At 38.0% G+C, this 26,533-nt stretch overlaps 1 protein-coding gene across 2 annotated transcripts in view; it reads right to left on the reverse strand.

Annotated features, from left to right (window-relative positions):
* Positions 1–24,697, reverse strand: part of LOC120535822 — a 65,216-nt gene extending 40,519 nt beyond the window's left edge. The window contains exon 1 of one of the 2 annotated variants that reach the window (XM_039763919.1): positions 24,444–24,697. The gene's annotated coding sequence lies outside the window, so the exon portion shown is untranslated. The remainder of the gene's footprint in view (positions 1–24,443) is intronic. The other variant, XM_039763918.1, reaches the window with a different exon arrangement.
* Between the last annotated feature and the right edge of the window lie 1,836 nt (positions 24,698–26,533).

Below are 26,533 nucleotides of genomic sequence, written 5' to 3' on the forward strand. Positions count from 1 at the left end.
AATACTACTCCCTGAAAGAATTTTTTTTAGTTTTAAAATGGAAGGCAGTTTTGGTATCAATAAAAGAGATCAGAAAAAATAAACTATTTTTCACTTTTGTTATTTGTTTATGGGCAAGTGAATTTAACTGGCAGACAAGTGGATTTTCTAAGTTTACTTGTCCGTGGACAAGTAGAAACAAATTTGATTTCCACACCCCTGCTGCCTCCTTAGATTAAATGGGCTTGAAAATAAATGGATGGACCATAATAATGCAAGTATTTAGGATATTGTTCTTCTGAACTGGTTTAGTTCCTAACAGTAGAGTTGCACTGCTTCACTAAGAGCTACTAATTTTCTATTTATTCAATAACTGTAAATCATGGCATTGTTAGGCACCACAGTTATCTCAGATAGCAGGGGAAATCCCCGAAAAGTGGAACTTTTTTTTTTTTTTATTATTAATTTTATTACAATCAATACATAGCAATCAAGTTTTACAAAAAAAAAAGAATTATGCTAAGAACAGATCGATCCCCACCCTTGAGAGAGAGAGAGCAAGCCAAACGGTGTAAAATTTAAGGCTTGTAAAAATACCTAAATCAACAAATTCTCTGTGCTTTATAAACTCATTTCAAAATATTACTGATTAGATCCTGCCATGTTTTGAAAAAAGTCTGCACAGATCCTCTAATTGAGTATTTGATTTTTTCCAATTTTAAATAATATAACACATCAGTTTCCCACTGACTTAAAGAGGAGAGTTTGGGTTCTTCCAGTTTATCAGAATAAGTCTGCGTGCCAACAGTGTAGTGAATGCAATCACAATTTGTTTGTCTTTCTCCACTTTAAGACCCTCTGGAAGAACCCCAAACACAGCTGTTAATGGGTTAGGAGGGATTGTGAGTCCAAGGCTGTCTGAGAGGTAATTAAAATTTTTGTCCAGAATAATGTTAATTTGGTGCAGGCCCAGAACATGTGACCTAGTGAGGCTGGGGCTTGGTTGCAACGTTCGCAGGTTGGATCATGCCCTGGAAACATTTTGGGGAGAGTTTTAGTCGAGACAGATGTGCTCGATATATAATTTTGAGTTGTATAATTGTATGCTTTGCATATGGAGCTTGAGTGAATTCTCTGCATTGCTACTTTCCACTCCTTTTCTGATATATTAATTGAGAGGTCATTTTCCCAGTGTCCTCTTGGATCTTTGAAAGGAAGGGATTGTAAAAGGATTTTATATATTGTAGAGATGGAGTCTAACTCCTTGAAATTGAGCAATAATTTTTCCAGCGTGGATGAGGGTGCAAGATGAGGAAAATCTGGAAGGTTCTGTTTAACAAAGTTCCTGATTTGAAGATAGTGAAAGAAATTTGTAGCTGGAATGTTAAATTTGGAATGTAATTGTTCATAGGATGCAAAGGCGTTGTCTATATAAAGATCTCTAAGCAAGTTAATTCCAAATTTTTCCAGATATTAAAACTGCATATGTTTGTGAGGGTTGAAAGAGGTGGTTCTTTTGCAGGGTGCCACAGAAAGAAGCTTCTCCGTCTTAAAATGCTTTCTACATTGGTTCCAGATTCTAAGTGAGTGGAGCACAATTGGGTTATTAGTGTATTGCCGATAGCGTGTGTTTATTGGAGCACAGAGCAAGGAATACAAAGAAGTACTGCAGGATTTTACTTCTATTGCGGTCCATGCCTGTGTATGTTCTTCTATTTGTGTCCAGGTTCTTATCGACTGTATATTTGCCCCAGTAATAAAACTGGAAGTTAGGTAGAGCCATGCCGCCTTCTGCCTTTTGTCTTTGTAGGGTCGCTCTTTTGATGCGTGGATGTTTAGAATTCCAAATAAATGAGGTTATTGTTGAATCTAATTGCTTAAAGAACGATTTATTAATGTATATTGGTATGTTTTGAAATAAAAAGGAGCTTAGGAAGAATATTCATCTTAACAGTGTTAATTCTTCCAGCTAGTGTGAGATGAAGGGTTGACCATCTATGCAAGTCTTGTTTAATTTTTTCCATGCAGAGACGAAATTTTGTTGATAAAGAGCTTTATGTTTACTTGTGATGTTTACCCCGAGGTATTTAAACTGTTCTGCAATGATAAAAGGAAGGGTGTCTAATCTAATATTATATGTTTGCGAATTCACGGAAAGAGTACACTTTTATTCAGATTAATTCTGAGACCAGAGAGCTTTTGAAATTCTGTGAGTGCTGCTAAGACTGCAGGCACAGAATTTTCTGGGTCCGATATATACAGTACCATGTCATCTGCATATAATGAGATTTTCTGTTCCAGTCCTTCTCTGCTAATCCCCTTTATCTGATCAGTATTTCGACAATGTATTGCCAGTGGTTCAATGGCAATTGCAAACAGCAGTGGTGACAAAGGGCATCCTTGTCTTGTGCCACGTTCTAGTTTAAAGTAGTCTGAGCAAATGTTATTGATGCAAACTGAAGCTTCTGGGTTAGTATACAGTAATTTAATCCATGCACAAATGTTGGGCCAAACCCAAACTTCTCCAAAATAGTAAAAGGTATTTCCATTCAATCATGTCGAATGCTTTTCTGCATCCAATGATAATAATATTTCTGGGGTGTTTGATTTAGTATGGTAGTATTACATTAAACAGTCGAAGATTTGAAGATAAGTGTCGGCCCCTAATAAATCCAGTTTGGTCTTGTGATATTACTGAGGGAGCACTTTCTCCATCCTTCTAGCTATGATTTTAGAGAGTATTTTAACGTCGTTATTCAGAAGTGAAATTGGTCTGTATGATGCACATTGTAATAAGTCCTTATTTTGTTTTGGAAAGACAGTGATTAGTGCTTGGCGAAAGGTTTGTGGAAGAGATTGGTTATCTCTGGCTTCTGTAAATGTTGCTAATAGGAGGGAGCTAGCTGGCGGAGAATTTCTTGTAAAACTCTGCAGGGTAGCCATCAGGGCCTGCTGCTTTTCCACCTTGGAGTGACTTTATAGCATCCAGTAATTCTGATAATGACAGAGGTTTATCGAGTTCCTCCACACTAACAGCGTCAATTTGTGGTATCTGTAATTTATCCAGAAATGCATTAGATTGTATATTGTCTTCTTTAAACTCAGTAGTATATAGGGATTTATAGTAGTCTCTAAAAGTGTACATTATATTTTTGTGTTCGATGATTTTATCTCCGTTAGTGTTAGTAATTACGAGATTGCGTTGCATATCTTGCTTGTGAATTTGTTGCGCTAAAAGCTTATTAGCTTTCTCTCCATGTTCATAATAATGATGTCTGGATTTGTAAATTAGTTGTTCGGTTTCTTTAGTTGTCAAGAGGTTTAATTCTGAATGTAGAGCCTGCCTCCTCTTATGTAGAGTCTCGCTTGGTAGTCTGGCATGTTCTTCATCTATTTTAGTAATTTCGCTTTTTATCTCTGCTACTTTCTTAGCTCGGATTTATTTCTGTGGGAAAGATATGAGATAATCTGTCCTCTTAAGAAGGCCTTAAGAGTTTCCCAGAGTATTCCTGCAGAGATCTCAGGGGATGTATTTGTCTCTAGAAAGAATTCGATTTGTTTGGATATAAATTCAGTACAATTCTCGTCAGCTAATAGAAGCGGATTGAGGCGCCATCTGCAGGGTGAGTGTATGGGGCTTAGTAATTTCAGCTCCAAGATCATCGGAGCATGGTCTGAAATAACAATAGCATCGTATTTACAAGATTTAATCTTAGGCAAGAAGTTATTATCTATAAAGAAGTAATCAATCCTTTGCGGTGTTAGTTGCCGTTCCCCCTGTGGAGGAAGTCTTATCTAAAAGTGGATTTAGAACACAATTAAAGTCCCCAGCCATTATAAGTTTATGAGTGTTCAGATTGGGAATGGATGCAAATAAATTTTGTATAAATTCCTTATCATCAACATTAGGTGCATAAACATTTATCAAAAGCATTTTACAGTTAGATAAGTCTCCCATGACCATCACATATCTCCCTTCAGGATCCAATACTACATCTGATGCTACAAATGGTACTGTTCTATGTATGAGAATTCCCACCCCTCTAGTTTTCTTTGTAAAACTAGAATGGAACATTTGGCCAGTCCAGTCTTTTTGCAGCCGGAACTGATCCTTACTTAGTAAGTGGGTTTCCTGTAAAAATACTATTTTAGCATTTAGACCTGTTAGGTGAGAAAGTACTTTCTTTCTCTTTAATTCGTGATTCAGGCCTTTAACATTCCAGCTTACGAAGTTAACTGTCCCATCATGGAGACACTGATTCTGAGTTTTTGATGTCATTTTATAGTCTTAACTGGAAGTGAAATAGTTTAGGTCTTAATTTCCTATTCCCCCAAGAGTTGTTGCCATGCAGCTTATTATTACGTTGATAGTTATAATTATAAAGATTGAGATGATAGATTAGATATAGATCAAGCCTGCTCTCTTTCTCTTCCCCCCTTAACCCCCCACCCTCCCTAAGTGGAACATCTTTTAATAAAAACAAAAATATGAATGTACTGCAATTGTTTTTCTGTGCAAATTACCCAGCACGTGTTGCCTAGTTCTGAAACACAGTTACGTTCCTATTCAAAACAGCAGCTCATGGTTTCACATATTCATTTAGTAATTTCCTGTCCTAGTTTATTATTAGTGCAGTGAGAAAAAACAAAGTACACTGGAGGGGACAAAGGTCAAATCAAAAAATGAAAAATGCTTGAAAATGATTCACAGATTGAACATACGCCAAAATATTTTGAATGTGTTGCAAAGTAAACAAAAACATTTCTATACTCCTGCAAATATAAACCCATGTAGCACTCTGAAAAAATACACACACATAGAGCATCCACAACAGAGTATTCACAGCGCATCACTTTTTCCACATTTTGTTATGTTACAGCCTTATTCCAAAATGGATTAAATTAATTTTTTCCCCTCAGAATTCTACACATAAAACCCCATAATGACAACGTGAAAAAAGTTCAGTTTTTAAAATTTTTAATAAATTTGCAAAAACCTCAAATAATCACATGTACATAAATATTCACAGCCTTTGCTCAATACTTTGTTGATGCACCTTTGGCAGCAATTATAGCCTCAAGTCTTTTTGAATATGATGCCACAAGCTTGGCACACCTATCCTTGGCCAGTTTCGCCCATTCTTCTGTGCAGCACCTCTCAAGCTCCATCAGGCTGGATGGGAAGGGTCGGTGCACAGCCATTTTAAGATCTCTCCAGAGATGTTCAATCGGATTCAAGTCTGGGCTCTAGTTGGGCCACTCAAGGACATTCACAGAGTTGTCCTGAATCCACTCCTTTTATATCTTGGCTGTGTGCATAGGGTTGTTGTCCTGCTGAAAGATAAACTGTCGCCCCAGTCTGAGGTCAAGAGCTCTCTGGAGCAGGTTTTCATCCAGGAGGTCTCTGTATATTGCTGCAGTCATCTTTCCCTTTATCCCGACTAGTCTCCCAGTTCCTGCTGCTGAAAAACATCCCCACAGCATGATGCTGCCACCACCATGCTTCACTGTAGGGATGGTATTGACCTGGTGATGTGCAGTGCCTGTTTTCCTCCAAACGGGACGCCTGGCATTCACACCAAAGAGTTCAATCTTTGGCTCATCAGACCAGAGAATTTTGTTTGTCATGGTCGAAGAGTCTTTAAGGTGCCTTTTGGCAAACTCCAGGAGGGCTACCATGTGCCTTTTACTAAGGAGTGGCTTCCGTCTGGCCACTCTACCATACAGGCCTGATTGGTGGATTGCTGCAGAGATGGTTGTCCTTCTGGAAGGTTCTCCTCTCTCCACAGAGTGACCATCGGATTCTTGGTCACCTCCATGACTAAGGCCTTTCTCCCCCAATCGTTCAGTTTAGATGGCTGGCCAGCTCTAGGAAGAATCCTGGTGGTTTCGAACTTCTTCCACTTACGGATGATGAACGCCACTGTGCTCATTGGGACCTTCAAAGCAGCAGAAATTTTTCTGTAACATTCCCCAGATTTGTGCCTCGAGTCAATCCTGTGTTGGAGGTCTACAAAAAATTCCTTTGACTTCATGCTTGGTCTGTTGACAGTTCATGTCAGAGCACAATTGGACCTTATATAGACAGGTGTGTGCCTTTGCAAATCATGTCCAATCAACTGAATTTACCACAGGTGGACTCCAATTAAGCTGCAGAAACACCGCAAGTATGATCAGGGGAAACAGGATGAACCCGAGTTCAATTTTGAGCTTCATGGCAAAGGCTGTGAATACTTATGTACATGTGCTTTCTCAGTTTTTTTTATTTTTAATAAAATTTGCAAAAACCTCAAGTAAACGTTTTTCACGTTGTCATTATGGGGTGTTGTGTGTAGAATTCTAAAGAAAAAAAATTAATTTATTCCATTTTGGAATAAGGCTGTAACATAACAAAATGTGGAAAATGTGATGTGAATATTTTCCGGATGCACTATAACTATATATATATATATATATATATATATATATATATATATATATATATATATATATATATATATATATATATATATATATATATATATATATATATATATATATATATATATATATATATATATATATATATATATATATATATATAGTCATGTGAAAACATTAGGACACCCTTTGAAAGCATGTGGTTTTTGTAACATTTTTAATAAATGGTTATTTCATCTCCGCTTCAACAATACAGAGAGATTAAAGTAATCCAACTAAACAAAGAAAACTGAAGAAAAGTCTTTTCAAGATCTTCTGTAAATGTCATTCTACAAAAATGCCTATTCTAACTGAGGAAAAAGATAGGACACCCTTGCCCCTAATAGCGAGTGTTACCTCCTTTGGCTGAAATAACTGCAGTGAGACGATTCTTGTAGCCATCTACCAGTCTTCTACATCGGTCTGAGGAAATTTTACCCCACCCTCAATGCAGAACTTTTTCAGCTGTGAGATGTTTGAGGGTTTCTTGCACGTACAGCCCTTTTCAAGTCACCCCACAGCATCTCAATGGGATTCAAATCTGGACTTTGACTTGGCCATTCCAGGACTCTCCATTTCTTCTTTTTCAGCCAATCTTTGGTTGATTTACTAGTATGTTTTGGGTCATTGTCATGTTGCATGGTCCAGTTCCGCTTCAGCTTTAATTTTCTAACTGATGGTCTCACATGTTCTTCAAGCACCTTCTGATACACAGTAGAATTCATCGTGGATTCTATGATGGTGAGCTGACCAGGTCCTGCTGCAGCAAAGCAGCCCCAAACCATGACACTTCCACCTCCATGCTTCACAGTTGGTATGAGGTTCTTTTCTTGAATGCTGTGTTTGGTTTACGCCAAACATGTCCTCTGCTGTTGTGTCCAAATAATTCAATTTTGGACTCATCTGTCCAAAGAACATTATTCCAGAAGTCCTGGTCTTTGTCAACTTTATCTCTGGCAAATGTCAGTCTGGCCTCGATGTTTCTCTTGGAAAGCAAAGGTTTCCTCCTTGCACACCTCCCATGCAAGTTAAACTTGTACAGTCTCTTTCTGATTGTAGAGGCATGTACTTCTACATCAACAGTAGCCAGAGCCTGCTGTAGTTCTCGAGATGACACTTTATGGTTTTGGAGACCTCTTTAGCATCTTGCGGTCTGCTCTTGGGGTGAACTTGCTGGGGCGACCAGTCCTGGGCATGTTGGCAGTTGTTTTGAAAGCCCTCCACTTGTAGACTATCTTCCGGACAGTGGAATGGCTGATTTCAAAATCTTTGAGATCTTTTAAATCCCTTCCCAGACTCATAGGCTGCTACAATCTTGTTTCTGAAGTCCTCTGACAGCTCTTTTGTTCTCACCATGGTGCTCACTCTCACTTCAACAGTCAGGAGCACACCAAACTAAATGTCTGAGGTTTAAATAGGGCAAGCCTCATTCAACATGCAGAGTAACGATCTACTAATTATGTGCACCTGGTGTGATATACCTGTGTGAGATCTGAGCCAATTTAAGAGGGAATACATGTGAGGGTGTCCTATCTTTTTCCTCAGTTAGAATAGGCATTTTGTAGAATGACATTTACAGAAGATCTTGAAAAGACTTTTCTTCAGTTTTCTTTGTTTAGTTGGATTACTTTAATCTCTCTGTATTGTTGAAACGGAGATGAAATAACCATTTATTAAAAATGTTACAAAAACCACATGCTTTCAAAGGGTGTCCTAATGTTTTCACATGACTGTATATATATATATATATATATATATATATATATATATTTTAATATAATATAATATCATACAGGATTATTAGGAACACCATACTAATACGGTGTTTGACCCCCTTTCGCCTTCAGAACTGCCTTAATTCTACGTGGCATTGATTCAACAAGGTACTGAAAGCATTCTTTAGAAATGTTGGCCCATATTGATAGGATAACATCTTGCAGTTGATGGAGATTTGTGGGATGCACGTGCTGTGCAATGGTTCCTCTTATAGAGATTGTACCAACACTGCATCCAGTACCACCAGGATAAGATTCAGCTTCCTGCAACCAACGTGTATGTGTATATATATACACACATATATATTTAAGTTGTGAGGCTGGTTTGTAATTTGATTAACTCAAAACAATACATTATGAAATCCAGACAAGGTTAACCATAAACTTAACAGTCAAATACAAGCTAGGGCTCTGTGAGATACACCTTTACAAAATAATTATTATTCTGGTGATAATGTTATTAGAAAGACATAGCAGCACTTGAAGCTGTGCAGAGGAGAGCAACCAAGCACATCATGGAACTAAAGAAGATTATTATGTCTTAATAAACATCTAGCCTGTTGTAGTGTTTTATATAAAATGGAGGTTAAAGGGTACATGTCCAAACATAAATATAAAACCTTTAAAACATACTAAATATGTCCGCTTTGAAGTGGTGAAAAATGTAAGAAAACATGCCTTCTGTGTTTCTGAGGCACATTTATGACAGTACAAAAAAACTGATTCAAGGTACTATTTTTCTTGAGGTCATGATATGTTTCTTGTTCGCTCATCTGCTTACAGCAGCCATAGTAGGTGGAGCTTTGACATTTTTTTTTACAGGAACAGGAATTTCAACACTTGCTGGTTTCGTCACCCTTTTTCTCCGTTTCATGCTATGTGGCTGACTAGTAGATTTGTAAGTTGAGTAGCTTTTTTAAAGACTGTTTTACTAAATGGTTGCTCATACAAATCCCTATTTCATGCTACTCTCAAAAGCGGACTGTCATTTTTATCACTTGTCAGATCTTAATGCTATTATGTGACTGGTTCAGGGCTTGGCAAGAGTAGCACATATATCTATACTAATAAAAGGCAAAGCCCTCACTCACTCACTCACTCACTCACTAATTCTCCAACTTCCCGTGTAGGTAGAAGGCTGAAATTTGGCAGGCTCATTCCTTACAGCTTACTTACAAAAGCTGGGCAGGTTTCATTTCGAAATTCTACGCCTAATGGTCATAACTGGAAGGTATTTTTCTCCATTAACTGTAATAGAGTTGAGCTGGAAAGACGTGGGGGGCGGAGTTTCGTGTGACATCATCACGCCTCCCACGTAATCACGTGAACTGACTGTCAACGCAGTGCATAGAAAACCAGGAAGACCTCCAAAAAGCGCTTAAGAAAACATGCATTATATAATTGAGAAGGCAGCGAAACAATAAGAAGCGAGCGAGTGACATATACTACCATATTCATGAGTGTTGCTACCTCAGAAAGAAAGCAAGGTGTAAACCTAAACTTTAAATTAAGTTCATAGACAGGCTACCGCTGGCGTTTCACATGCCCACAGGTAATGCGGGATACAAGTTTAATGAGAGGACGCAGGATATAAACGAGAGTTTTGATCACTTTGTAACTAAGTTAAAACTGTAGGTGAAGGGGTGTGCTTATGCAAATTCCGAGAGACTGTGTTTGTGGAGGATTGACAGTTAAGGCGGGTGGGGGAGTCACGTCATCAACTCCCCTCCCATTCATCTCATTTCGCTCTGAACTGAGCTCCGCGGCTAACACCGTCTTCCGAAGCTACTTCGTCAGACTGCCACCAAATACTCACAGAAAAATCCACAAGTTAATACACACGCTGTTTCTAGAGTTTCTCCACACGGAATCCTCCAGGCACTACTTACAAAAGGTCACATTGACAATCGTGTTACGTTATTTTCAAAATCTTTCCTTTTCTTAGCACAAGCACAGCTGAGAAGCTTCAATGCATGTGCTCCATAACGCGTTAAAAAATAATGCATTTAATCACACTTTGTATTACAAGCAAAGGGGAGCTTTTGTCAATGCATGATTTCCTGGTACACGGATTACATTGATCAGCGCATCCCGATTCATTTTACCCTCGCACCACCTTAGTTTGAGAAGTATGAAACAATATGAAGATAACACAGAAAAACAGATCACCAATTCAAGCTTTATGAATAATCGATTCGCCATCAATAATTGTTTTGGTAAAGCCACCCTCCTTCCATTTTATAATTTTTCCGCCACTAGCCATGATTAAATGAACGGTAAAAAAGTAAGAGCAAAGCGAGGGACTTATTTAGGCAGGCATATATATGACAGCAACACTCATGACAATGTCAATCATGTTACGTTATTATTAAAATGTTTCCTTTTCTTTTTCATTACTTCTTTAACACACTACTTCTCCGCTGCGAGGCGCAGGTAATTTTGCTATATATGAATGACCTCCAAAGAGCACGGAGACTTTTGATATCATGAACGTGTCTGCAAAAACTGGGGTCTCCTGCCCAGCAAAAGTTGAGCAGCCAGAGCGCGTGCATAGCTGTGCCGGCCTTTGAGACGCTGACTGCGCTTCTGCCTTAAGTCAAAGTGAGCACTTTTAATTTTTTTCATCCTCCCCCTGCGCTATAGCCCGGACAAGTGCAAACACGGGACCCCTTTTCTACACCACGGCAAAATAATATTAAGGCGATTCACGCTTTCTTTTGCACGTATACGATTATGAGGTCCTCAGCTCGGATTATGAAGACGCGCACAGGAGTGGAGGACTGACAGTGCCATCACAGCCGATTAATGGCGGCAACGTCTCACCAGTCTACACAAGACCCACCGTGACTGTCCCCAAAAGGCGATCATAACGTCAGCGAACACATCTCTCTATACTATATAAAAGAAAAAGGCAACTTTCCTTTTACCCCAAACCAAAGCCTTTCTCTCTTAACACTGCGAAGGACACAAAACTAATTTTCTTTAAATGCCGGTAAGGCACATTACCAGAGGCACAAATTTGAACGTTCACATAGAAAATGTAATTTCAATGTACCTGTACTTCTTAAAACGTTAATGTTTTACTGTTTAATAACTTATAGACTATAATTTATTATTTTTCCCTTGCACTCAGTGACCAAACCTATACACACAAACGTTATTATATATATATATATATATATACACACACACACACATTTTCTGATGCAGCTACCGAAAACAACTTCGTGACGCTGCCGCCAAATACACAAAACAATTACTTTGACAATCATGTTACGTTATTTTCAAAATGTTTCCTTTTCTTTCTCTTTCCTTCTTTAACACACTACTTCGCGGGTATTCTGCTAGTCTAATATATATAAGCTTCATATGTAATGGAATTTCATACCTCAGGAGGGTCAAACTCAACACTGCACAGGCACAACAGTTGATTTAAAATCAACCATATCCACATTGCTAAATATTTTATTTCGTAATTATATTTATGTGATCTTCTGACAACTATGAACATGTTTTCATAGGGGTCAAGTCTGTTTTTACTTCTGGCATTGCTAAATCATTCAACTCATTCAGAAGTTGAAAAATAATTTAATCTTTCTAGCAATTGAAACGTTTATGAAAAATCTTGGATACGTTTTATTTCCATGGTTTGATAAACGTACTGATAAATTATTCAAAAACTACAACACAAGAACAATAAATGAAGACATTTATAAAGGTGCTTATAATTATATTTTTTATATAAATATATCATTGTATAATATATACAGATCTATATCTCTCTCTATATATATACATATATACACACACGTGGACAAAATTGTTGGTACCCTTCAGTCAATGAAAGAAAAACTCAAAATGGTCACAGAAATAACTTTAATCTGACAAAAGTAATAATAAAAATTCTATGAAATTTAATCAATGAAAGTCAGACATTGATTTTCAACCATGCTTCTACAGAATTATTTAAAAAAATAAACTCAGGAAACAGGCCTGGACAAAATGATGGTACCCCTAGAAAAGACTGAAAATAATGTGACCAAAGGGACATGTTAATCCAAGGTGTGTCCACTAATTAGCATCACAGGTGTCTACAATCTTGTAATCAGTCAGTGGACCTATATATAGGGCTCCAGGTAGTCACTGTGTTGTTTGGTGACATGGTGTGTACCACACTCAACATGAACCAGAGGAAGCGAAGGAAAGAGTTGTCTCAGGAGATTAGAAAGAAAATTATAGACAAGCATGTCAAAGGTAAAGGCTATAAGACCATCTCGAAGCAGCTTGATGTTCCTGTGACTACAGTTGCACATATTATTCAGAAATTTAAGATCCATGGGACTGTAGCCAACCTCCCTGGACGTGGCCGCAGGAGGAAAATTGATGACAAATCAAAGAGACGGATGATACGAATGGTAACAAAAGAGCCCAGAAAAACTTCTAAAGAGATCCAAGGTGAACTTCAAGCTCAAGGAACATCAGTGTCAGATCGCACCATCCGTCGTTGTTTGAGCCAAAGTGGACTTCATGGGAGACGACCAAGGAGGACACCATTGTTGAAAACAAATCATAAAAAAGTCAGACTGGAATTTGCCAAACTACATGTGGACAAGCCACAAAGATTCTGGGAGAATGTCCTATAAACAGATGAGACAAAAATTGAACTTTTTGCCAAGGCACATCAGCTCTATGTTCACAGACGGAAAAATGAAGCATATCAAGAAAAGAACACTGTCCATTCTGTGAAACATGGAGGAGGCTCTGTTATGTTCTGGGGCTGCTTTGCTACATCTGGCACAGGGTGTCTTGAATCTGTGCAGGGTACAATGAAATCTCAAGACTATCAAGGGATTCTAGAGAAAATTGTGCTGGCCAGTGTCAGAAAGCTTGGTCTCAGTCGCAGGTCATGGGTCTTGCAACAGGACAATGACCCAAAACACACAGCTAAAAACACCCAAGAATGGCTAAGAGGAAAATATTGGACTATTCTAAAGTGGCCTTCTATGAGCCCTGACCTCAATCCTATTGAGCATCTTTGGAAAGAGCTGAAACATGCCGTCTGGAAAAGGCACCCTTCAAACCTGAGACAACTGGAGCAGTTTGCTCATGAGGAGTGGGCCAAAATACCTGCTGACAAGTGCAGAAGTCTCATTGACAGTTACAGGAATCGTTTGATTGCAGTGATTGCCTCAAAAGGTTGTGCAACAAAATATTAAAGTTAGGGGTATCATCATTTTTGTCCAGGCCTGTTTCATGAGTTTATTTTTTAAAATAATTCTGTTGAAGCATGGTTGAAAATTAATGTCTGACTTTTATTAATTAAATTTCATATAATTTTTATTTATTATTACTTTTGTCAGATTAAAGTTATTTCTGTGACCATTGTGAGTTTCTTTCATTGACTGAAGGGTACCAACAATTTTGTCCACGTGTGTACACATACATACACCTAAAGGATTATTAGGAACACCATACTAATACGGTGTTTGACCCCCTTTCACCTTCAGAACTGCCTTAAATCTACATGGCATTGATTCAACAAGGTGCTGAACGCATTCTTTAGAAATGTTGGCCCATATTGATAGGATAGCATCTTGCAGTTGATGGAGATTTGTGGGATGCACATCCAGGGCACAAAGCTCCCGTTCCACCACATCCCAAAGATGCTCTATTGGGTTGAGATCTGGTGACTGTGGGGGCCATTTTAGTACAGTGAACTCATTGTCATGTTCAAGAAACCAATTTAAAATGATTCGAGCTTTGTGACATGGTGCATTATCCTGCTGGAAGTAGCCATCAGAGGATGGGTACATGGTCATGAAGGGATGGACATGGTCAGAAACAATGCTCAGGTAGCCCGTGGCATTTAAACGATGCCCAATTGGCACTAAGGGTACTAAAGTGTGCCAAGAAAACATCCCCCACACCATTACACCACCACCACCAGCCTGCACAGTGGTAACAAGGCATGATAGATCCATGTTCTCATTCGGTTTACACCAAATTCTGACTCTACCATTTGAATGTCTCAACAGAAATCAAGACTCATCAGACCAGGCAACATTTTTCCAGTCTTCAACTGTCCAATTTTGGTGAGCTTGTGCAAATTGTAGCCTCTTTTTCCTATTTGTAGTGGAGATGAGTGGTACCCGGTGGGGTCTTCTGCTGTTGTAGCCCATCCGCCTCAAGGTTGTGCGTGTTGTGGCTTTACAAATGCTTTGCTGCATACCTCGGTTGTAACGAGTGGTTATTTCAGTCAAAGTTGCTCTATCAGCTTGAATCAGTCGGCCCATTCTCCTCTGACCTCTAGCATCAACAAGGCATTTTCGCCCACAGGACTGCCGCATACTGGATGTTTTTCCCTTTTCACACCATTCTTTGTAAACCCTAGAAATGGTTGTGCGTGAAAATCCCAGTAACTGAGCAGATTGTGAAATACTCTGACCGGCCCGCCTGGCACCAACAACCATGCCACGCTCAATATTGCTTAAATCACCTTTCTTTCCCATTCTGACATTCAGTTTGGAGTTCAGGAGATTGTCTTGACCAGGACCACACCCCTAAATGCACTGAAGCAACTGCCATGTGATTGATTGATTAGATAATTGCATTAATGAGAAACTGAACAGGTTTTCCTAATAATTCTTTAGGTGAGTGTGTGTGTGTGTATATATATATATATATATATATATATATATATATATATATATATATATATATATATATATATATATATATATATATATATATATATATATATATATATATATATATATATATATATATATATATATATATATATATATATATATAAAATTGAACAACTCTTTATAGTTTTTTATAATAAAAATATACAGAACATATGATTTAAATAATTGTTTAAGGCTAGTAGTTCATTTAACTTCAGTAATTTCTTTTAAATTAATAACCTAGCCACAGGGGATACACAAACCAGTGTGTTTTTTGTGGCCGGTTGCAAGCTCGGATAAATGGGGAACCATCAAAAAAGGGCATCTGATTTAAATTTTGCCAGATCAATATGCGGACAACAATATAGATTTCCATACCAGATAGGTCGAGGCCCAGGTTAACATTGGCCTCCACCTGTACTGTTAGCCATCAAGGTGCTGGCGGAAATTGGGCTACTGTTGGCCAAAGAAGGAGAAAAAGAGGGAGAGGAGATATATCAGGAGGCAGGAGCAGAAGAAGAAGGTAAAGAGAGTGGAACTGAGGGTAGGAACTTTGCATGATGGCAGTATGACTGGTAAGGGTGAAGAGAGAGAGAGCTGATGTGATGGAAAGAAGGAAGGTTGATATATTGTGAGCACAAGAATATAGATGGAATGGGAGTAAGGCCAGGTGGATTGGAGGTGGATCCAAATTGTTCTATCATGTTGTGGATGGGAGGAAAAATGGGGAATGGGTTATCCTGAAGGAAAAAGTATGTCAAAAGTGTTTTGGAGGTGAAAAGAATGTCAAACAAAGTGATGATTATAAAGCTGGAAATTGGAGATGTGATGATGAATGTTGTTAGTGCATATGCCCTGCAAGGCAAGTGTGTAATGGATGAGAAAGAAGATTTCTGGAATGAGGTGGATGAAATGATGGACAGTGTACCCAAGGGCCAGAGAGTGGTGACTGGAGTGGATTTCAATGGACATGTTGGTGAACAGAACAGAGGAGATGAGGAGGTAATGGGTAGGTATAGTGTCAAGGAGAGGAATGAAGAAGGTGAGATGATAGTGGATTTTGCAAAAAGGATTGACATGGCTGTGGTGAATACGTATTTTAAGAAGAGGGTGACATACAAGAGTGGAGGAAAATGCACACAGGCAGATTATATCTTATGCAGGAGGGTCAATCTGAAGGGGACTGAAGACTGCTACGTGGTGACAGGTAAAAGTGTAGTTAGTCAGCATAGGATGGTGGACTGGAGGATGATGCTGGAGATCAAAAAACAGGAAGAGAGTGAGGGCATAGCCAAGGATCAAATGGTGGAAGTTTAAAAAGGAATACTGCAAGGAGGTAAGACAGGCACTGGGTGGCAGTGAAGACAGATAGGGCAACTACTGTCCTAGTTGTAAGGGTGACAGCAAAAAGGATGCTGGTATGACATCTGGATAAAGGAAGGATGAAAAGGAAACCTGGTGGTGGAATGGGGAAGTACAGGAGAGTATACAGAGGAAGAGGTAGGCAAAGAAGTGAAATAGTCAGAGACATGCAGAAAGTAGACAAGAGTACAAGGAGATAAGGCATAAGGTGAAGACAGAAGTGGAGAAGGCAAAAGAAAGGGTGTATGATGAGTTGTATGAGAGGCTGGACTCTAAGGAGGGAGAAAAGAACCTGTAATCGATTGGCTAGACAAAGGGACTGTGCTGAAAAAATGTGCAGCAGGTTAGTGTGATAAAGTATAAAGATGGAACCATACTCAAACAAGGAGAGTATGTTGAGCAGATGGAAATACAAAATACGTGTCTGTAAATGAGAGGGAAGTCACTGGAATGGTGAGGATGCAGAAAGTAGAGTTAGAGAAGGTGGATAAGTTTAAATACTTGGGATCAACAGTACAAAGTAATGGGGACTGTGGAAAAGAGGTGAAAAAGAAAGTGCAGGCAGGGTGGAATGGGTGGAGAAGAATGTCAGGAGTAATTTCTGACAGAGAGGTATCAGCAAAAGTGTAAGTCTGCAGGATGGTAGTGAGACCAGCTATGTTATATGGGTTGGAGACGGTAGCACTGACGAAAAAACAGGAGACAGAGCTGTGAGATGGCAGAGTTAAAGATGTTAAGATTTGCACTGGGTGTGACACAGACTGACAGGATTAGAAATGAGTACATTAGATGGTCAGCTCAGGTTGGGTGGTTTGGAAACAAAGTCAGAGAGGCGAGATTATGTTGGTTTGGGCATGTACAGAGGAGAGATGCTGGGTATATTGTGAAAAGGATGCTAAGGATAGAACTGCCAGGCAAGAGGAAAAGAGGAAGGCCTAAGAGAAGGTTTATGGATGTGGTGAGAAAAGACATGAAGGTGATGAGTGTAACAGAACAAGATGCAGAGGATATGAAGATAAGGAAAAAGATGATGCACTGTGGCAACCCCTAATGGGAGCAGCCGAAAGTAGAATTTCTTTTAATTAATACATTAAATGAAAACTAAACTAAACAGAATTACTAGTGGTAAATTCTGGAATGGATGTTTGTAGTAGTGATATCACAATACAAGATTTGAAGTGTCATACGATTCCAGTGAAATTACAGTGCATCTGGGAAGTATTCACAGCGCATCACTTTTTCCACATTTTATGTTACAGCCTTATTCCAAAATTGATTAAATTCATTTTTTTTCCTCAGAATTCTACACACAACACCCCATAATGACAACGTGAAAAAAGTTTGAGGTTTTTGCAAATTTATTATAGTCATTTATTAAACTCTTTCTTCTTTATTACCACAATAAAAGTACGAACATAAAACAGCACAGGGCATTTTTATTAAAAATTAGAAAACAAATTAACAGATCAAATGGGTTTAAACTGGAGTTCCAACTAACAAATGCTGTTGATCTCAGGGGTTAAAGCAGTAATAATTCATTTACCTAAAACTTTGGATTTAAGTTATTACAATACAACACATTACAATAACTAAAGCAACACGTGAACAAATTTAATCAAAGTTTCTGTATTTAATATAAATAGCACATTTCAAATGCTAAACACATTTCAATGAACACACTCAATTAGCACATTTAAAATGATAAATCAATATTTAACTATGGCATTAACTGAAATATAAAAGAAAGCTGAAACATACAACAGTACCTTTTTTCATTATCTCGTCTGTATGTCTGTCTGCATGAAACAACTCAACTCCCAAAGAACCAATTCCATGGCAAAATGGTATACTTATTCTTCAAGAAAATTTGTCAGGAAAGTTCAATTTTCCTTAAGGTTTCTTGATTACAGCATGCTATTAAAATTTCCTATATATCTATTGATCCACACCAATTTTAAAATTTCAAAAGCATCTATTTAAAAAGTAGTGTTGAATTTCGGAAAGTTTCTATCTTCAAACACAGAGTTCAGTTTCTGCTTAACTTACAGTTTCAAGTTTCCCTTGGTTGCTTATTTTAACTTGAACATTCTCCTTTTTTTACATGTCTAATAGCCACTAGTGACAGCAAAATGATCCCCCAATATATTTTAGTGAAATGGAAGCAGAATGACATATGTTCAAGTTTATGTTGAAGTCAGCACACAAGGGTGCTGGGAACTCACTAACACCTCATCTCCTTGCATGCTTGTGGGTGGACTTCACAGATTTTAACTTTGTTATTTAAGAAATATAAACTAAAATTAGCAACAGCCCCTCCACAAACAAAATTAAATAATGCTGTACTAAATCAAAGAATGCAATTTTTATATCATCATTATGAATTGGTATGGCGGCAACTGTAGGACGAGCCAACAGCAGTAAAGAACGAAGATCGATGGTAGACAACAGGAGGATGTAACTCCAGACTGTTTACACAAATCCGTGTACCCAAGATAGAACATTTAATGGACTGTTAATTTAATGATGGCTTTAATGTGCCTTTTAAAAGTTCTTATTTTGTTAATATTCTGGGTCTTTAAAGAAGCTTGGTTTAGTTTTAATTGCTGGGTATTTTGTGCACTTGTGCTTTTAGTGCAGATGCCCGAAGGCCACACCATGGACCTGGGCCACCAGTTGCACCTGTACTACTGGCCACTTGTGGGGGTTGGGGGTGGGGGGTATGTACTATAATGAGAGAGGGCTGTGGCAATGAGCAGTTTTAAATAAATAAATGAGCGCTTAGGTTTTGGACGGGTTCAAATGCACATGGAAGCGACTCCAAAATGGCAATGGGGACATACAGGAAATTAGTTAATTAAACAGCAGTTAATTTCCTTGTTAGTACTCTGGGTCTATGTGATTGTTGCACTTGTGCCTGAAAGTATTATAGAGGGAGCCTGGGCAGAAAGCAAGATAGACAGAGGAACAAGAAAAGAGCAGAAAGAGACATCTGAGAAGAAAAGAACGGGCTGAAAATGAAAGTTAAAGAGAAGGAGAAAGGCAGGGTCATGTCAGAGCAGGCACTAATAAGGAATGGAGGCAGGCAGCTGGGGATGTGGCCCCAAGAGGAACGTGTGCCCAGTGCTCCAGGTGCAGAGGTCGCTCTTGTTGAATGCACTACGGAGCAGGAGCTACCTACTGTTTTGGTCTGCAGCCAGGAAATGTCCAAGAGCAGTAGCGGTACACAGCAGCAGGGCTTGCACAAGTGGTAGCAAGGACATAAGGCAATTTTATAAAAGTTTACTGTGCCGGTTTGCTAAGACCACCTTGGCAGGTGAAGTGGCAGAGATGTCGCTTTAGAAGGAAGCATCGGGGTTTGCGGTTGTCTTTTTAAAGGATGGATTTATGTCTGTCAGTTTAACTGTTTTTATGGATGTATTTATTTATTGTGATTTTTAACCATCACATAAGCTTTTGTTTTAATTGGAATTATTTATTTAACCTAACATAAGAAACACTGCACTGTTTTTGCTCTTTTATATAGTTATATATAGTTCTCATTGCATGGCTCTTCTTAGATATGACAATCAACAGACCTGGGTTCAAAGGGATATGGCTGCTGCAGTGAACCCAGGCCATCACAACTGGGTGTCTGTGAATGTTATTTAAGCCATTAGCACTATGTTTAGGCTCATTTTTTTTTTTTTAAATATATGATATAGTAAGATACTACTAAAAATATGTACTTTATGTTCACCACATGTAATTAACTTCTATTATCACTGTTATTATTGAATATGACTCATTGTTACAAAAACCATGTAGTAAACAAAAGTACAGAACCTCTTTGATGGCAAACAAAAATTTAAAATGCTACAACTTTCAAAAACAGTTAACTAAATCTCCAAATGCACATGAATGCAAGTACATTTTAGAACTTGTTCTTCATAGATAGGAAGTAAACAAACAAGAGTATAACATATATAAAGATGGTATGCTAACCAATGCATGAGATGTAGGTCAATACCACATGTATTCAAGTATCTGATGTGTGCGTTTGGAACAGGTAGGCATGAAAGGGCATTTTAATCCTTGGAGTGCTTTTTAAACAAGTCACTGAGTAGTTGAGTTAATGAGATAATAGGTCGTGTACTACAATAAATGTAACGATACGCGATTATTGGTATTGGTGGTTGTCGAGCCTGAAAATGTTGGTTGGAATTGGACATCATTAAAAACTGTAGTGCCATGTCATGCTTTAACAGTTCCTTTTTCCGCACGTGGCCTACTATATCCATCCATTCATTATCCAACCCGCTATATCCTAATTACACGGTCACGGGGGTCTGATGGAGCCAATCCCAGCCAACACAGGGTGCAAGGCAGGAAACAAACCCTGGGCAGAGCGCCAGCCCACCACAGGGTAGCCTACTATATCCCCGTAGTAAACATAGTAATGAAACAATCACTGGATTCCTTTAATTTGTGATACCAAATGCAAAGCCACTGTCTTCAACCCCCTTTTTCCTCCAACCAAGCCCAAAGCTATTTATTTTTAATACCTCATTCACTGCAGTGTGGTGTAGTGGTTAAGGATTTGGACTTCAACCCCAGAGGTTGTGGGTTCAAAGACACTGTGGGACCATGAGCAAGTCACTTCACCTGCCTGTGCTCCAATTAAAAAACCAAAAGAAATGTTACCAGGTGTATCAAAATTGTTGTACGTGCCTTGGATAAAGGTGTCAGCCAAATAAGTAAATCTAAATGTACTGCACTTGCATATGTCTCAGCATTCACAAACATCGGAAGTGGAGGCTCCGAATTGTACTCTTGGTATGCTCACGAGAATACATTTACACTAATAGTTAAAATGCATCCAAAACAAAATATGGCACTGTAGTTTTTTTATGTGATTTTTGCTGTTTTAATAAAATGGTGCAGTAAACAGTTAACATTTGTATTATTCAAAAACAGACATACACTGTAAATCTGGCATGTTATTGGAATTTTTTAGGCCCTGTTAACGAACAATTCACACAAAAGTAGGAGTATTAAAGCAAACTTAGGAAACAAAATCATTGTGTCACATAGATGTCAGCTGCTCTATTTCTGTCCAAAGTATTATTGTGTAGCAGTAAAACATCTGCATGGATCCTCTGGATATCAGAATATGTTAGGCTGAAATTATCAAAACAAGTGCTTAATACCCACCTAGATTAAAATTTCTCCATTGTGAAAATTGTAACCCAACACCCAAATAGTAATTCTAGCATTTCTCTGTTCTGCCTTCTTGCCTTATTTGAAGAACTACCAGATTTATTGTGCTTCTATGCAACATCTGAAATAGAGGTTTATGTCAAGCACCATTCAGAGTTTTTCCTCATACTATGTAACAAAAATAAAGTGAAATATGTATAAATATATTGCACTGTGCATGTTGCAGTTATTAACTTAACCTAATTATTTATTAAACTCTAGATGCCTACAGTCTATCAAACTAAATCTTAATGAATTAAATGCATAACTTTTACATAACATAATATTAACTCCATTAAATGCACAACGTAACAATGTAGGTCAAATTCAGTTTTTGGCATATTCTTTGACACTGTTTGCTTACAATGTCTATGGATTGTAGCTTATCTTAATCTAGGTTATTTAATCAAAAGGGATCCCCTCTTATTAAATTACCTGAATAATTTTCTCTTGAAAAATAAAACCTACCATTACCTCAAATTAATAAATGGATTTAAAGAACATGGCTCATCATGGTACCAACAGTGTGACACACGTATCTCCTTGTATCCAATTTACAACTTAATAATAATAAAAACATATTAAAAAGATGTGGTAATTTGAAATGTAACTTATAGCAGAAGATTTTTTTCGAAAGTCATAGAAAGAATGAGCTACATGTAATGTCAATTTTTAAGTTTCTTTTTTTTTTTTTTTAAATGTAATAGCTGTATTCACAGCATCCACCATACCTTTCTCTGCTGCAAAATGTTGAAAAGGCTCAGCCAATCAGCCACACATTTTAGAGGAAGAACTGGCTTTTCATTTACTGCTTGTGGACAGTATTAACAAAATTATCAAAGACTACTGTAAACTTGCCCTCAGTAGAAACTAATACATAAAACCATTTGAACCATGTGTTGACAGCTCACTCCCTACAGCTAGATTACTGTTCACCAAGAGCAAGTTCATTTATCTGCCAGAGCGACAACTGTATTAGAAATACTGCAACAACTGTGCTGTGCACTTAAAATTTTTAAGAGTCTGCTGAATAAATTGTGCATTTTTTAAACTTCTATTCCTCTAATAATCGGTTATTCTACACCTAGATTTTTAGTTCTACTCAGACTTGCATTAACATATTTATCATTTTTTTAGTATGTAAAAGAGGCGAGCAAGCACTGGTTTATTAATTTCCAAACTCAGCTACTCCAGTATAGTGTTGCAGAAGGCCGAGCCCATTCAAGCATGATCAGACAGGAGGCATGAAACTACCCTTAATCACTTGCTAGATCAACTCATGGCACACTCACATAGGGATTGGGTCAATCAACTGAACTTGCACATTGCAGTACTTTTAATAAGCAATATTTAATTTACATGTAAAAATGCACTACATAAACGAGATCAACAGTAGCTAATGAGACAATCCCCCCTAAGTGAAATGGCGACTGAGAAAATGTGGCATCTATCCCTAAATTTACTTATAAACTAGTCTCCTACACAAAGCACCAGTTTATTCTGGGAAGAGTTCTTTGCATATGAATTTGGTTCTGTGTGCTTTGAATTTTCCCTAATCAGCAGAAAAAAAACCCTTAATGTATGGTAAGGTAAGCTATCTACCAGGACAATAACAGATTAGGAAAACCTGAATTTAGCCAATGACAGTGTATGAAGCAGGGTTCCTTTTAAAAATCATGACCCATTGGTATTTTACAGACGTGTTAGCATTCGTGGTTATTTTACTGTATAGAGCCGGTTACATGATCTAAATAAATACTCTTTCTGGAATCTTCATGTGGATGGATCTGTTCGGAGCCAAAAATGCATCGCTCTGAAGAACCACTCTGGCCCATTTACTTTTAAGAGTGAAGCTCTGTTCTTGCGATTCCAGGGCTGCCGTTAATCCCAACACCAAATTTAGGCGTTTTCAGCCATTCATATAACCACTTAATCTTTAAGGGTATTAAAATTTCAGCAGTACTTTGTGGCAAACTATGTATTTCCACCGACACGCTCTCACATATATGAATTCATGTTAAAAACATCTTTGAGCTAAGGCAAAAATAAACATACAGATAACAAAAAAAGAGTTCAAGCCTCATATCTTTATATCGCTTATGTATAACAATGTTCTACTAAATCCTGCTTTATCATCTCAATATTAATTTATTGCAAACTTTACTGCACTAAATTTCTATGCACATGTCGCTTTGTTCCTTTTTTTTTTTTTCCCCTTACACAGTCCAGTTAACGCACCAACAGGTAACGCGCATTCCTTCGTTATCTAGCCTCGATGTATTAATTCCCTGTAATTTTCAAGAGTATTTTCGTATCACAGGGCACAACATACTCCTCTGCTGTTACCACATAGTTCTCCGTATTCCTGTACTGTGAACGCGACTTCAGAAAATGGATGGATCGATAACTTCAGTTTCACGACTCGATTTATCTCAATTAGCTTTGTGGGACAGGCGTAGCTTTAAACGTCTACACTTTTTCCCGGTTTTACTGAGCTGTTAAAGCAAAGGGTGTACAATAAACAAAAAAATGTCGTAAGTCCATGCCTTAGTTCTGTAGGTGTTTTATAATTATTGTTTACGCTCCGTGTTTTTACTGCTGCATTGGACAAAATACAATAAAAAAAAACATGCTGGTAAAAAGGAAACGTTTCCAGCGAGTTAGATGCTCGGATTACAAAGCCTTTCGAGTGTGCCAAGAATGTTTACATCTATCGCCTTGGCAGTGCAAAACCACTGTAGCATTTGCCAGGCCACTAATCTCGGAACACCGATATGTCAAAATAAACGACAAATGATTGAAATTTAGCCGCTCTAACACGTGTGCAACGCAGGGAACGCATGCAAAATAGAATAGGTTTACGCATGCACAAGAAATATTTTTAAAAGCTCTTATCGACTTAGCTTAAACTGGCAATGGTTTAATACACAATAAGCAAACTTACCTGTAGACTGTCAAAGTTTGCGGAATCCTTTCCAGTTCGTTATAATTCGCTAATTACTACTCACGTCGACTTTATAAACACTTCCTCAAGTAGTCCCTTCAGAACCGCCTACTTAAAGGTACACGCAAGACTTCGGCGGACGCGGCTTGCAACATGTGACACGCAACAAATGTTAAAAGGCGAAGAGAAAATAACGCATCGCCTGTATAGTTAGAGCAGTCATCCCGCTAAAACGGAAAACATCGTCAATCCTGCTAATAGTAAGGCTTTTTGCGTGCCACAGACCAGAGGGGGGCCACGCCCATTCTGGCCGACAACTAGTCAGGACGCTAGAAAATTCGACACATGTGGCAAGTCTGGCTACAAGCCTGTCCAGACAATCATGGCTTGATCGTCAATAACAGAAAGGGAACAAATAGCCTACATGTCTGTTGTTTTCTTGGCACACTCATTAAACCTCATAATAATATTGGGCATAATTTGAACGCCATAGCATATCCAAACATTGTTATTTTAAAAAATTAAGTGAACTGTTCTGATCTCCCAGGGTGAAGAATAAATCCTTTCTGCTGGCTGAATTAAATCTGAAAGAAGCCCAAAGTATTTCAAAGAAGTAGATACCAAAGAAGCTGCATGATAATATGAAATGTGCAGATAGGTAGGTAAGTGTAAAATAACTGTAAATGAAAATTCTATTGTTTTTCTTTAGCTTGCACCAAGGACATCAATGATATCCCCACAACCTTTTTATGTTTTGTAAAGACGTTTTTGTTAAAGTCAGACCCGTTTTCTCTTAGATTTCTAAATTGGTAACCCTCACAGAAACTCTGTATTTGGTACTTACAAGACATTTGTACCCATAGCTCTTTAAATATAGAAATGATAGAAACACAAAAAAGTTCCCTGCCAGTGAACAATGTTAAAAATACACCCAGCTTTTCATCATAATATTAAGACCATTTTTGCATCATGTTTTTCCAAGATACTGGATTGATTGGGCTGTTCTAGTAAGGTTACCAGATATGAGTAATGGAAATGTCAGAGGGAAAGTTGCAATCAGAACTTAGATTACTTTCAAAGAGCTCAAGTGGACTTTTGACTGAGACAGGGGGAACTGTTGATTAATCATCAATTCCATGCTTTCCCTATAATGGTGACTTCATTGGGGATGCTTCTGGAACTTAAGCCTCTGATTTTCAAGAGGCCCACAGGTGTCTTCCCACTGTTTACTTTGATATCAAAGTATGAAACCGCAAAACCCCACTGGGAAAGAGCTGTTCAATCTGACCTCAAAATATGACTTGTGCAAAATGTCACAGGACACAAGCCCCTTCTAGCTTTCGATCTCACCATTATGCAAGTCATGTAATTGGGGGTCATGACAACAGCTAAAACTACCAATACACCTGCTCTATAATAAAAGGCATTGTGGGTCTTACTCTTTTCCAATTATACCTTGTAGTGTGGAGGTCTTAATCCAGTAATTATATTTTATTCACTCTTTTGCCAGAAGCTTTCTTTGTTCCCAGATCATCCCACTCTTTCTGGCTGCTTTATTGATGTTTTCTTCCTATACACTTCTAAATATTCCCCAAGGTATATTACCTTCAAACTTTATTTCAAACATTTCTTTTTGGATATCTTGTTTCATTCATCCTTATTATATGTCCATTCTACTGTAGTTTCATTTCTATGATTTCCATGAGTGGTTGCCTGTTCCAGTACTGCACAAATGCTTTTATTTCTTACCCTGTCTTTTTTGTTTTAGTTAGCACTCATCTTAAATACAGTCATTAGCCCACTTATGCTCCATTTGGCCATATTTCATATTGTCACAAAGTGTACACACAGGTCATTGCAATAGAGTCTGTGTGAGTCCGATATGGGTCACTGGTATGCAACTTTTAACTGCCAGTATGGAGTACAAACCAGTCTTTAAATATTGGTGGCTGCATGCCTTGTCCATGTAAGGGAAGGTGGTGTGGATTAAATGAATAAGCATTAGGCACTCATCAAAATAAAACTTACTGGGCCCTCCAGCTGTCAGATAACATATGGGATCCTGTGAAATAATAATAACAAAATATTTA

Source organism: Polypterus senegalus, chromosome 9, assembly GCF_016835505.1.
Source record: "Polypterus senegalus isolate Bchr_013 chromosome 9, ASM1683550v1, whole genome shotgun sequence".
NCBI lineage: Eukaryota > Metazoa > Chordata > Cladistia > Polypteriformes > Polypteridae > Polypterus > Polypterus senegalus.